This window comes from Eptesicus fuscus, chromosome 7, assembly GCF_027574615.1.
Source record: "Eptesicus fuscus isolate TK198812 chromosome 7, DD_ASM_mEF_20220401, whole genome shotgun sequence".
NCBI classification, from domain to species: Eukaryota; Metazoa; Chordata; class Mammalia; order Chiroptera; family Vespertilionidae; genus Eptesicus; species Eptesicus fuscus.
Genome location: NC_072479.1, coordinates 39,202,502 through 39,216,941, shown reverse-complemented (window position 1 = coordinate 39,216,941; position 14,440 = coordinate 39,202,502). Strand labels below are relative to the sequence as shown.

Here is a 14,440-nt window from a genome sequence, read left to right as displayed (position 1 = left end):
ACTGTCCTGCCTCAAATACCAGGGGCACCCCTGTAATCTACCTGGGACCAAGCAAGGATGAGGGGCACCCTTCCCCTCTGCTACCTCTCCAGTTGGTGCTGATGGCTTGCCAAGCAGTTAAGTACAACTGTCAGGACTTCAGGAGCTAGGAGGGTCTCAGGAGACCTGCACACAGCTGCTGCTCGGATCCTTTTCCGCTCGGTGGGATGAGCTGCAGCTAATTTATGGTGAGGAGGTCACTCTGGATCTCGTGGCTCAACTGGGTCTGTAAATCACTTAGCTTCTTCTTCAACTCAGAGAGGGCTGAGAGGACGATGGTTTCAGGGCGCAGAGAGCCACAGGACTCCACATTGTAGTCAAACCTCTCCTTTGCCATTGGGGTCATTCGGAGCCTGGGACTCATCTTCACCCAGCTCTGAGTACTCGCTCTTTGGCCACTCCTCTGGCTTGGGGTACACCGTGTGCCTCAGGGCATTGTCGGGATCACATTCAAAAGCCACCCCTGCAGGCGGGGTCCACTTAGCATGTTCCTTTCCAAAGCCCTTCTTGGCATAGGCGCGGAGTCTCAGCTCCTGGCTCTTTCGCAGCTTGACGATGAGGATGTCGTCCTGGTCCAGATAGTCATTGGGGCCGTTATCTGGGTTCGGGATGTCACTGGAATGACCCGGGGGCTGTTGGAGATGAGGTCCCGAGATGTGACACTGACGAGTCTGGTCTTCATTGCACCGCACGTGGAGAGTGAGCTCCACCGAGCACTCGGGGCAGAACTCCTGGCACATGCGGTCCCGGGAGTCCTGCAGCTTGTCCACAATGTCATCACTAGTGAGGGGGTCAATCCAAGCCTCTGAGCCATGAACTCGTCGTGAAGGACCGAGGAATTGGCTTCAACCTGAACACAGTCAATGGCTACTCTGGGCCCCTCGGCGATGAAGACCCTCCGAATAGAATTGGCCACAGCTAGGTCCGTATTCTGGATGATGAACTTGACATTCTCATCGGTGAGCTCCGTGATCCGCACGGTGGGTTGGTTGGCACATGACATCGCGCTCCGCCAGCGGGCCGGGCCGCCGGCATCAACCTGCATTTAATCTTTTGTTCTCTCTTACTAGTCTCACTTGGCATTGGCAGAAGTCTGTCAGTTAAGTCAAGAAGAAGAAATTGAGACCCTTAACTTGACCTCATTAAAGCACTGAGCTACAAAGGACAGACATAGATAACACATGAAGTCCTATTACATTATATTACACTTAAAAATTTACATACAACTTCCTGTTGGACATATCTATCAAAATGCTTCAGAGATAATTATATGCATAAGTTTATTTTCTTCCTCCCTTCCTTGACCTGCCTTCCCTGTCTTGTTGAATAGTACCATCAGATACCTACTTACTTATACCTAAGTTAGAAAGTTGAGATTTATCCTGTTTCTTCTTTTTCATTTAGCCTTTAATATCACTGGGGATACAACTATCCATTTTGCCCTAACATTTCTTAAATTCCTCCTTCCTGCCCATCCTCACTATAATTCTTTATTTCATATCTCTAGCTCCTCTCTTCTGGGCTCTACTAGAATCCCCATGACGGGTTCCATTTATGATGTATAAATGTGACCATGCCATTTTTCTGCTAAGAATGCTTCAGTGGCTTCTTTAACTTTTAAGGTGAAGTCTTCAAAAGACTTTGGCATGTAAGAATTTTTCGTATCCTAACAATTATTACCTACCAAGTTCTATCTCTTGCCATCTCTTTTTCAGCTTCCTTCCTGCTGTCCTTTAATCATGGCACTCTCCGTGTTTTTTCTGAGTCGATGTACATGTTTTTCCTTCAGCATAAGCATGCCTTTCTTTTTAGCTTAACTAATTCGTATCCCCCCTTCAAACTATTAGAAAGATATTTTTGCTCTCTTTGCTGTTCTTCTGGGTTTTCATGCAGTTTCTATGAATTGCTAGAACATCCCATTTGATATTATTGAGTGCTGATTAGGTTAAATCATGATTGTCTTCCACTTAACCTAAACACCCTGAACCCAGAGGTTGTGTCTTTTGTTTCCTCTAATTTCTCACAGTTCACAATTCATATGATTTTGTTGAATGGGAATAATTGAATGAAATAAGTCAGATTAATTTACCACTTATTTAATTTGTCTTGGTTTTGCTGTTAGGAGGTTTTCATAGCATTGCAAACAAGCAAACCTACATGCAGCACAATCAATATGTCTGCCTAGGTAACAAAGGACTGGAACCATTGTATTCATGTGGAAAAGTCACTGCTACATTATATTCCTTAACTCCATCCGTATAGTGCCCTAAGCCTAAAACCTCAGAAATATCATCGGCCCTTATTCTCTTTAATTGTCCACACCCAGTATTCAGTAACTCCTTTTGATTCTATCCCCTAAATGTCTTTTGGAGCCTTTACCTAGCTCTTCTCTTAATTCCTACAGCCACTGTATTAGCTCCTGCTCCTGCTCCTGTCATTTCTCATGGAAACTTATCTCCTTAAATAGCTTCCCCTTCTCTGCTCTCAGCCATGTGTAGACTGAAAAATAGACTCATCTCTGCAATATCACTATGGTCATAATTATAACATAGAAATTAAGGTATGACAGAAAAATGCCATATTTATACCCAAACTACTTTATTTCTCTCTTGGACACACAGCTAGATTTGATGTTTCAGATTCCATTAGTGACAGACAACATTTCAACTGTAATTCAGGTTGGACCGTAACCTGAGTAAACAATGTAACTTTTATTTTGTTAATGTGATAAGATTCTGGAGCTTGTGTGTTAAATGATCTAGATTTACTATTTCATGAGATTAATCCATTTGATAACCATGACATTGTGGTTAAGAACATGAGTTCTTAAATTGCAAATGAGTCCTGGCTCCAACTTTACCACATATGGGTATTTAGGAAAATCATTTTCTCACACTACATCTGTGTTGTCTGTTCTAGAAAATGGTAACAGTCTCATTGGGATTTGAATTTAGTAAGTACTGGCTATTACTATCTGTAAAACAAAACATGATAGTTCTTACCATTGTAGGTGTGTTTTTTGAAGATCAAATGAGATATGAAAAATTATTTAATACAGTACTTGAAACATTTATGTGCTTAAGTAAATTAATAGATGTGGCTATTATAATTATTACTAGAGGCCCGTTGCATGAAGATTCATGCAATAGGCCTTCCTTCCCCTGGCTGCCAGCACCTGTTTTCCTCCAGCACCCAGGACCCAGGCCTTCGTTCCAGCCGCAGCAGAGAAGCCAAGCCTCTTCAGTCTTCAGTTTTCAGTCGTCTTCAGTCTTCAGTCTTCAGTCTTTGCTCCTGTGCCTGCATATGCAAATTAACCCTCCATCTTTGTTGGGTTAATTTGCATACTCACTCCTGATTGGCTGGCAGGTGTGATGGAGGTACAGTCAGTTCACATATTTCTTTTATTAGTGTAGATTATCACTAATGTGAATTGTACCATTCAAAGTCCTGACAAGGTATTGAATGATATTGACCCCAATCTTATTACAATTTTAAGCAATTCTAAAACTTAAAACATAATAATCTCTCAGCTATCCAACAAGATGCTGCTTATACAAATGTTATCTACTTTTAGTTTGAAAGAATAAGGAATGCAAAGACAGCATTGACCATTTGAAACTTCAAAGATCACTCCCTTCCACCTCAACAAGTGGTGAGTAAATAATAAAATGCAAATTGCTTTTTGGCTATGGGCCCAGAGGTAGGAGGGGAAGTTAGTCCAAATAATGAACAAATTGACAGTTGTTACTTCAATGAGTGAAGTTTGCTCTGCATGCTGTATGCCTTCATTATAGTTGACAGTGGCTTTAAAATCCCAGTCATGTTTGGGTTTGTTGTGTTTTTTTTTGTAACAGGTACTAGGTCTTATCTCAAAAAGCTAAGATTTAAGATATCACTAATATGGAGAAAATGGGAAAAATGACATTACATGATTTAAGTATATATAAGAAGATATTTAAACTTACTTCAGACTCTGATGTTTCTAATTTTATGAGTCAAGAAACTTAAACAATGTCACAAATACATGATTTTCACTTATAGGTACAATTGAATTATGAATATTTTAGATGCTGAGAATGAAAATGAAATAGTATAATATTAACCTCTCCTTAGAGTATATTTAGTCTAATTAAAATGTGCTGATATAGACGTAAGCAAGTAATAATTGCCTGGATTTTAAGACTGGAGGCAAAGCTCAGTTGTTAACTCAAGCAGGTCATTAACACACTGGTAAAATGCTCACAGGATATATCATGTGTGTCTTTCTACTTGTGCATGTTATATATTGTATTTAATATTGAGGATGCTAAAACTATTTGGGTTAAATAATACATTTTGATATAACTTGATAATTTATTATTATTACCTTGTAAATTGACTATTTTCAATGTGTTATTTTATATTTTATTTTCTTCTTTCCTACCCACCTTATTTCTTTTGATAGTAATAGATAAATACAGAGTGGTCTCTACTGCTTGGTTTTTAGAAGCTATAAAATCTACTAGGCAAAAAAGTAACATTAGGTCTCCCAAAAGTTTAGGAATTTATGTCTGCACTTGTTAAATACCATTGAGTTAATAATCAAGTATTTAGCATTTTAACCAGCAGATCAATACATTAAATGTTTTTAAAAATTAGAGAGCTGAGCCTTTGGCAAGGTAGCTCAGTTGATTAGAGCACCCTCCCAATACACCAAGGTTGCTGGTTTGATCTTCGTTCAGGGCACATACAAGAAGCAACCAATGAATGCATACATAAGTAGAACAATATCTTTGACTTCTCTCATTTCCTTCTCCTGGCACTTATGATTATTTTTCTGTGTCTATCAAATAAAGCCTTTTCTCATTAGAGGTATATGATTTCCACTTAACCCTGCACACCTCAAAACAATCTGCTCAATCACATTCAAGATTTCCCATCTTCCTCAGGTATTTTTTTTCTCTAGAGGTCACAAACTTAAGTCTTTTCAGGAACCAGTTTTCTAATGTGAATATGTGGTGACATTAAAAGGAAGTAGTGGGGCCTGTGGCAAGGGTGTAAAGCATACCCTACCTAAATACATTCAAATGTAAAATGTATAAAACCTTGTATTTGCCAAACGAAACAGAGATTCTACTGCTAGCTGCCAGTTTGCTAATCTCGGCCATGGGATAAAGTCCCAAATCCTTGCCATGCCCTATGCATCCGGTTCTTGCCTCTGACTCAGATCATATTCCCATCATTTTGTGATATGCACCCAGGACTCCAGTTGTTTGCACCTCTCTCTATCCTTTCTATCAGACCTGTGCCTTTTCACAGACTTATCTCTCTGTCTGCTTTCCCTTCCCAGGGATCCCTTTCATGCCTCTCTAGGACTGCTTGGAAAACAGTTTCTTAATCTTCAAGTCATATCTCCTTTGAGAAATATTCACTCGAGTCAAATAAGTGGCCTGTAACATAATGGCTGCATAACTATTACAGAATCAATCTCATTTATAAAACTGTAATTATTTATGTACCTTTTGACATCCCCAATACAACTGGCTGATTTTAAGGATGTCTTACTATAACCATATATTATTTTATTCTTATTATTTCTTATATAGACACAGACACTGGTGTCCTGTATCAATTAACAATTGATTTCTGCTATGAGGTTTTGTTCCCCTCACATAATGAAATTAGAAATGTGAACCACAATGTATCCGATACCTACCTTTTCAATTAGCCTTTGTTAGCTTATAGAGATTACATCAAGGTTATGAGAGAGCTGCTCCAGTTTCAGCATCACAACCATAATTTGGGCAAATGGAACCAGAACGGCCAAAGGTAGAAGGTATGTGCTGTCTATGGTACTTCTCTTTAGAGTTGTTTCTCATAAATAATCAAATAGTTACTCCCGATTATATTATGTTATGTAAGCACTTTTAGTGACTAGGATAAAGCTAGGAAATAATAGATTTTTAGTTGGATCTATCCTTACCCTGAATAAAATTGGGCTTTGCTAGTGAGGAAGAAAAGAATGACTTGTGGCTTCCTTATATGTCTCCTGGTCATCATTATTTAACACTTCTTTGTGGACTTCACAGCGTTTTTTGAACAAATATATTTTAATAACTGTCTGCCAATCGATGGGTTGATATGAAGAGGAAAATAATGGAAGCACTACAAGACATCACCAGGACAAATTTAAAAAATGCAGAAGGACAGTCTCACTTTTAGAGTTCATTTAGTGTATATGGAAGCTTATCTATAAGGAAATGAGTAAGTCTGAATCCCTGGACTGGAATGTGGAAGAAATAGTTGTGGATGAGCATGATTTCTAGTAACTGCCTCTGCTGAGAAAAAGTAATATTTATGGGGGATCAACTTAGTTTGGACTTTCCCTGGACTCTCCCCTCCCCCAGAGAGCTCCACATTCAGTTGCACTTTCAGCAGTGCTACACTTTCAACCTCTGTGTGCAATCATTTGTAAATCACACATGAACACGGCTCATTTACTTTCTTCTCTGATGCTCTTAGGGATAGACTTCCTAGAAAACATACAACTACAAAATCTCTCTTTTTTTCTTCACCTACTATTCATTTCACAGACCACTCACCTTCTCTGGGAAACCTTCTCCTTGCTCAGACTGTTCCAGAGAAAGCTGCCTACTCTGAGTATACACGGTCCGAGCATGGCCAGGCCCTGACCACAGGTTCTCTGCCTCGTCTTTGGGAGCTGGATTTTCCCAACACTCTGGTAATCAGTCTCCTGATGTCCAGGCTCTCCTCTTTAATCTCTCATCCCCAGGCTGTCAGAGGACTTTCTGAACAAGAGTCTGAAACATGCTATTCTCCTGCTTTCCCTTCTTTAACAATCCCCATTGGTCAAAATATTTAAGCATGGTATCAAAGGCTGTTCAAACCTAGACTTTAAAATCTACAGACAGAGTAAATAGATTAATGGATGCCCGGGGAGGGAGGAGGGACAGGGATTAACAGTAAATGTACATGAAGGGTTTTATCAGTGATAAAAGTGTTCTAGAACTGATTTATGGTGATGCACAACTTGGAAACTTACTAAAAATATCATCAAATTGTTCACCTGTAATGGGTGAGTTTTATGATATGTAAAATATGCCTCAATCAAAATGTTTCTTTTCACGAGTGCATTGCATCTTTGTTGTTCAGGCAATTACCCAGTAACTGCTGCTTTCTGCTACTTTGAGTTTGGGCAATTTATTAAAAATTGACATGGAGATGTATTTTAATGCATTATATTGAGGTTTCTTTCCAATTTGTGAGTTGGAGCTGAGTGATGTCCGGATAAATACAAGGGCAATATTAGTGAAGGCTACACTGAAATCAGCTCTAATACCTCAACTTCCCTCCGCATCGACCCACTCACAGCTTCTTCAAATTGTGGAGGTCTTCTTTACCAGGGAAAATTTCCCAAGACGTACCCTGAAAAAAAATTAAGGCAAATATAGAAGAGTAGTAGGGATGCTTCAGGGACATAGTAATTGCCCCCAAACCTCCAACCTCAGAGTTAAAAGTCTTAAAAAGAAACATAAGCCTGCAACAAAATGGGATTATGACCAACAAGACAGTGGGTTTTTTTTGTGTGTGTGTTCTTTTGTTGTTTTTATTCCTATTCCCCTGACCTGAGTGCTCACTAGAAGTTCTCACTAAGACGCTGCGGCCCAAATTGGATATCACTAAAGCAACCTCCTCTTTTTAGTAGCAGTACTTTCCAAGGCTACACAAGCAGTGAGTCCTGCAGTTAACATGTAAACACATGTCTTTTTATCATTAATTTTGTAAGTCATATAGGTTTCAGGTGGACAATTTTATAATACTTGATCTATATATTGCATTGTCTTCCCACCACCCAGAAGGAGTTAAGTCTCCTTCTGTCACCATACACTCAATCTCCTCTACCCTTCACTTCCCCTCCACCCCTTTTTCCTCTGGTATCACCATACTGTTGTGTGTGTCTATGAGGTTTTGTTTTAAATGCAGTCCTTTTGACATCAAATAGTGTGTGCTTTACAGAAAAAAACTAGATGCTAACAGTATCAGGACAAATTGAGCTCATGAATTCCTCCAATCCACCAATTCATTTTTTTAAAATATGTTTTTCTTTATTTTAGGGAGAGAGAGAGAGAGATAGAAACATTGATGAGAGAGAGAGAGAGAGAGAGAGAGAGAGAGGGAAACATTGATGTGAGAGAGAGAGAGAGAAACATTGATGAGAGAGAGAGAGAGAGAGAGAGAGAGAGAGAGAGAGAGAGAGATCAGCTACCTCCTGCATGCCTCCTATCAGGGATTGAGCCTATAACCCAGGCATGTGCCCTGACCAGGAATCCAACTGATGAACTCTTGGTTCATGGGTCAATACTCAACCATTGGGCCACATCCACAGGCACCAATTAATTTTTGCAGAACAAAAGGAGAATTTGTCTTACTGGTAGATGTGTACAGTGCTGACTCAGAACTTGTGTTGGAACTTCTTGGCCTCCAGGTCTTGCAGGTCATGAATGGCAAAGGCCAGAGATTTGCAGTATTCGTGTGGGAGAAGGCATCTTGTTTCTCAATGATGATATATTTGCTCCCAGTAATGTCATGTCAATGAGCATGCAGGGACCACCCGCAGCATTTAGCTCCAGTGATGAGATGCTGAAACACTCTCTCTGGGTAAAGTGAGTCCAATAGACAGCTCTCCAGAGAGAAGTTTCAAAATCTTATAACTATTTGTCTCCTATTGGCGGTCATATAGAAAGGATAGGTAGGGTGACCTCCTAGGGGGCCATGACCACTTTCCTCTATTTTTTTTTTTCTTTTTTAGCTCATATAGAACCCTCAGAAGTCAATCTTAGATACCTACATGGTCAAAAATTGTCTTTGTTTAAGAGCTTTGTGGCAGGTTCTCAGGCAAATATCATTGTATTTTTATGAAGAAAAATAAAACATTTTACTAAGCAATATTTATAATAGTTATGTTTGATGCTTTTATACTTGCTTCTCTTTCTCATTCTACATGAATTTATTTTCCCCCTTTTGTCACTTTAGAGTATAAAAGCATGTTCCACAGCACTGAAAAATGATAAGTATCATCTCTCTTCTTTTCACTCTTCATTTTTCTGCTACCATTGTATATTGGCACTATGTGCATTATAGGATCTGACACATCTTTCCTATTTCTGGGAGATACACAGGAAAATGACAGGGCACCTTCAGGGACTATTATATGTCTGGGGGAAGAATATCCAGATATTGTCTAGAACCTCTAACAGTGCATTGTCCATAAGTATGGGGTGTTTGAAGAACTATCTCTCTTGATTAGGAGGTATTTAAATTTAAATGGTCTTATATATGCTCTGACATACACAGGTGACACTTATATTCTATCATGAGAGTAACTCTTGGGCTGTTATAATAAATATGGTTTTATTTTGTTGAACAGTTCTCAAGATTGCCAATATTGATCTTCTTTGATAGTATAGAAGTGCACAATATTAGATATTTGGAAGAGGGAGGGCAATTAAATACATACAAAACATTTTGACTCTATTATATTCCCTTCTAAAAAAAAAGACAAAAAGTAAATGTGAGAAGATACAGAAAGTACAGGTGAAATCATGAGGAAAAACATACTGTGAGGCATTTCCAATGCTAAATTAAATTTGAAAGAATGTTTTTAAAAGTAACTTATTTTATTTCATTCATGAATTAAATATAAGAAATGTTTACTATTTTACTTCTCAGAGATTTTATGAGGGTTAAATTACACTATTTGGAAAGTCTATCAAAGATGCTTCTTTAAACTCCACAAAAAAAGCAGTTTCCGATTTATAGTTTCCAATATTTTCTCATCAACTAATCTAATATCAAGAAAAAATAGTTGATTTTATTTTTATAATGGCAAAAATACTAATTGAAAAGACAACATACTTTTGTGAGAATCTGTGTTGCATAATACAGTGGTATAAAATATCATAAGTAGGTTAAGGCCATTCTATTTCAGAGAGGCATGCTTTTATTATGAAAGCATATAACTATTCAATTGTATTGCTTTTATAAGTATAATTCCATTGTAAAGTTGATTAGAAATTATCATGAAGTGAAAATTTGGGAAACATGGTTTTATCTCTATGCTCCTGGAGCACATTTGCCATAGGTGAATTCACTGACCATTTTCTGTTCTATTTTTATTTATTATTTTTACACTTCCTTCTTGAAAGTATCATTGAGTTTCATGAGTTAGATTGTTTAGTGGAAGTTCACTGGATGCATTCCAAAATCTAATTACTTGGCTTAATTGAAAAACTCTTAGATTTGTGCTGGGTGGTATTTTCTTATTCCATAGATATTAACTCAGTTTTCTCTTCCAAGTAACCTCTTCCCCAAACCAAGCAAAGACTACAAGTACTTAAACTGTGACTACCTCCTGCTTATCATTAAAAAAAAAAAAAAAAAAAATAGAGAAAAAGCACAGATTTTCTCTTTCCTGCAGTGTTGATAAAAGAACACCTCAATCTTAGAAAGGAAAAAAAAATGTTTGCTGGAATTTGGAACTAACAAATTGTCAATATTCCATACATAAAGTGAAAGTAAGTTTCTATTTTACTTCAAAACATGTAAGGACCTATTGTGAGGTTTGCTATGAGTGGCAGTTTAAAAATATTTTCTATAAACAAATATGGAATATAGTTATTTGACATTTAATATAGCTCATGTAAATATATATATATATTCATTACCTAAAAGAGAAGGAAGGAAAACAACCTTTCTGGGTATATGTGGTATTCTATTTGGGGCTTAAAACTTTATATTTTACATTAAAAGGAAACACTAGAACTTCTGGTCAGGATGGTGCAGTAGATGAATGCTTTTGTCTTACTACCTTTAAGATACTCTCTTTGTCTTAGATTTTTGGTATTTTAATTATGATGTGTCTGGGTGTAGGCCTGTTAGGATTCGCCTTACTTGGGACTTCCTGTGCCTCCTGAACTTATGTGACTTTTTCCTTTACCAGGTTAGAGAAGTTTTCTACCATTATTTCTTCAAACATGTTCACTATCCCTTACTCACTTTTTAGACCTTCTGGTTCTCCTATCATGCAAATATTGTTATATTTCATGTTGTCCCACAGCTCCCTTAAGCTGTCCTCCTGTTTTTTAATTGTTTTTTTTTCTTTTTGGTTCTCTGATTGATTTTTTTCCACCTGTCTTTTAATTCACTGATCTGATCCTCAGCTTCCCCTCATCTGCTGTGTATTCCTTCCAGTGTGTTCTTTATTAGTGCTGGGTCATTATTAATTTCTGACTGGTCTTTTTTTCATAGTTACTGTATCTTTTCTCATGCTGTTGAGCATCTTTGCCATCATTATTCTAAACTCTATATCTGTTAAATTTCTTATCTTCAGTTCATTTAGCTCTTCTTCTGGAGAATTCTCTTGTTCTTTCATTTGGGGCTTGATTTTTTTGTCTCCCCATTTTGGCTGCCTGTTTGGGATTGTGTCTATGTATTAGGTCAATGTGCTACAACTCCCAATCTCTACTGTAGGACAATGTCAGACACTGTTTCTAACTAGCCCTGTTTGTATCTTTCAGCAATCCACAGCTTGTGGCTCCCTTTGCTGGGACTGGGTACTTCAGAAAAGGACCAAGATGTGCACCAAGGTCTGCTTTTCCTAGCCCGGCCCAGAATGAGATCAGGCAAAGATTCAAATCCTCCAGAGATCCGCCTCTGCCTGCAGTCTGATTGTTATTCAGTCTTGATTAGCCACAATCTATCAACCACAGGGTCGGGTGAGAGGTTTTCCAACAGGGTGGGGCAATTGGTTCCTCCTCAGGCAAAGCTGCCTGGATGATAATGGTCTGCTGTAGAAAGATGTCCTCTGCAGCATGAGGGAATGACTCAGCATAGGAAACCAGGTGGTTGCCCTCTGAGCTCCAGCCCTAGAAGCCCCAAACCTAGATTCCACTCAGACAGCTCTAGTCCACTTTGCCCTCCCTCTGCCAGAGCCCAAAGTAAGTGGCTGCACATGAAATTTGTGATGGCAGAGTTCTCAGTGGAACCTCCCAAGGCTGAGATATCTCTCCAGAATTTCAGCTACTGTCTGTGGGAGCCCAGCCAGCCCTTTTGCACCTCCGCACTTCCTACCATTCTCTGTGCTATTTGGTCTCCACTTTCCCTCCTTGGTTATCAGGCTTCTCTCCAGTGAGTCTTCCATTGATTATTGAGGATGTTTTTTTCTGTATTTTAGTTGTAATTCCAGTTTGGTCCTGGGAGAGTTTCAGGGTAGTTTCCACTTACTCTGCCACCATTTTGGATCCCCCTAGTAATAAATTTAACCAAGAACACAGATAGACACCTGTATTTGAAAAATTATATGACATTGAAGAAAGAAATTGAAGACAATGCAAATAAAATGAAGCATATACTATATTCAAAATAGAAAAGATTAACATCATTAAAATGTCCATACTACCTAAAACTATCTATAGTTTCAATGAAATCCCTACCAGTGGCATTTTTCACAGAATTGCAACAAATAATTTTAAAGTTTATATGGAACCACCAAAGTAAAAATTGAACAACCTTATGGCCCAGCAATTCTACTTCTGGGTATTTACCCAAAGACATCCAAAACACTAATTCAGAAGACATATACACCCCTGTGTTCATTGCAGCATTATTTATAATAGCCAATATATGGAAGCAACCTAGATACTTATGGATAGATTAATGGATATATATATATATATATATATAATCAAACTCCATGTTCCCTGTGCTGTTCTTTCCATTACATTATATCAAAACTGTCAAACTTATCTATTCAATAATATTCAACAAGAGTTTATATAATATTTATTTTGTCCTGAGTTTCTGTAAGTGATGGGTTTATAGTGATAAGAATGACTAACAAAGTATTTGCGTGAAGGAATTAATGTGTTGTCTAGCATCTAGCTGAGGTTGAGAGGGCTTATGTATTGCCCAACTACCACACTGAGAAGAATTTTGAAGAAATATTTTTATCAGACATAATCAACTGGACATTTGTTGCAGTTTGAAAAAGATGGTTATAAAGGGGCTCACAAAATATATGCATAAAGTAAATGTCTAATTAAAAAGAAACATATAAATGACCATTAATTTTTGCAAGTCCGAGCCCCTTTCTCTAAATAAGGTAAAAAAAAAAATAACAACTTTATAATCTATTTTTGCATAAATTACATGCATAACACCTTGCTCAAAATTCATATATTTGCTCCTTAATAATGGAATAAGAGAATTAAAAATACTTGAGAAGCAATTTAAATGTATAGTCCTTTTAAAATCTTGCAATTCCCCCCTCGCCCCTCAACTTTTTGGTTGTCTTACCCACAGCAAATATGGCAGCATAATTAATTTTTTTTAGCAACTACTATATTTATAATTTTTAAAGCCATTCTATTTAATTTACCTGAAGCATTATTTTTGCAGTTATATGTCTATGACTTAATTTCATCAGTTTATTTTACATTTTACTAATTACATAATATAATAAGGCAATTTGCATAAATTAAACATAGAAAGAAAAAACTAATGACTTTTGATAAGCATGCAAATTGAATTGTCAGACAAAAAAAATGCAAAGGTTACAAAGTACATGAGGGTGTTAACCATAAGCATTTATTTTGCCATAATTTTCAATTGGTGAACTTTATGGGGGAAATGATGTGTCAGTTAATTTAATGAATTTGTTAACTGGCGGTAAATTAATTGAAATATATAGACTATAACAATATAAAAAATTTAGTCCATTATTCTACAGCATTTTAATTTATTAATTCTATTCTCTATATTTAGTATTAGTACTAATAGTTATGAAACTAATATATACATCTAAAATGATAAAAGCATAATATGGAATTAGACCAGACAGCTGAACAACCTTTTGGACGTCATTTCGGATGTCCTTCTGGACGAAGCCATGGCAGGCAGCAGGGGCTGAGGCAGAGGTGGGTAGGGGTGATCAGGCAGGCAGGGGAGCAGTTAGGGGCGATCAGGCAGGCAGGCAGAGTGGTAAGGGGTGATCAGGCAGGCAGGCGAGTGGTTAGGAGCCAGCAGTCCCAGATTGTGAGAGGGATATCCGACTGCCAGTTTAGGCCCAATCCCTCAGGGATCCCTGTGGGATCGGGCCTAAATAAGCAGCCGGACATTAGACATCCACCGAGGAGTCCCGGATCGTGAGAGGGTGCAGGTTGGGCTGAGGAACCCCCTCTGCCTGTGCACGAATTTCATGCAGTAGGCCTCTAGTTAGTTTATAATAAATGCAATAGTTGAAATAAAGAAAACAACATGTTGAGCATCTTCTAGATCAGTCTTTTTTTGACATCTAATTTTATACTTGCAATAGCATACTGTAGTTTGCCTATGAGCAAAAGGG

General features: G+C 37.9%; 1 pseudogene; it reads right to left on the bottom strand.

Moving 5' to 3' along the window:
- Window positions 1-217: 217 nt before the first annotated feature.
- LOC103298763 (DNA-directed RNA polymerase II subunit RPB3-like) lies at window positions 218-1,042 on the bottom strand (annotated as a pseudogene).
- Window positions 1,043-14,440: the final 13,398 nt, after the last annotated feature.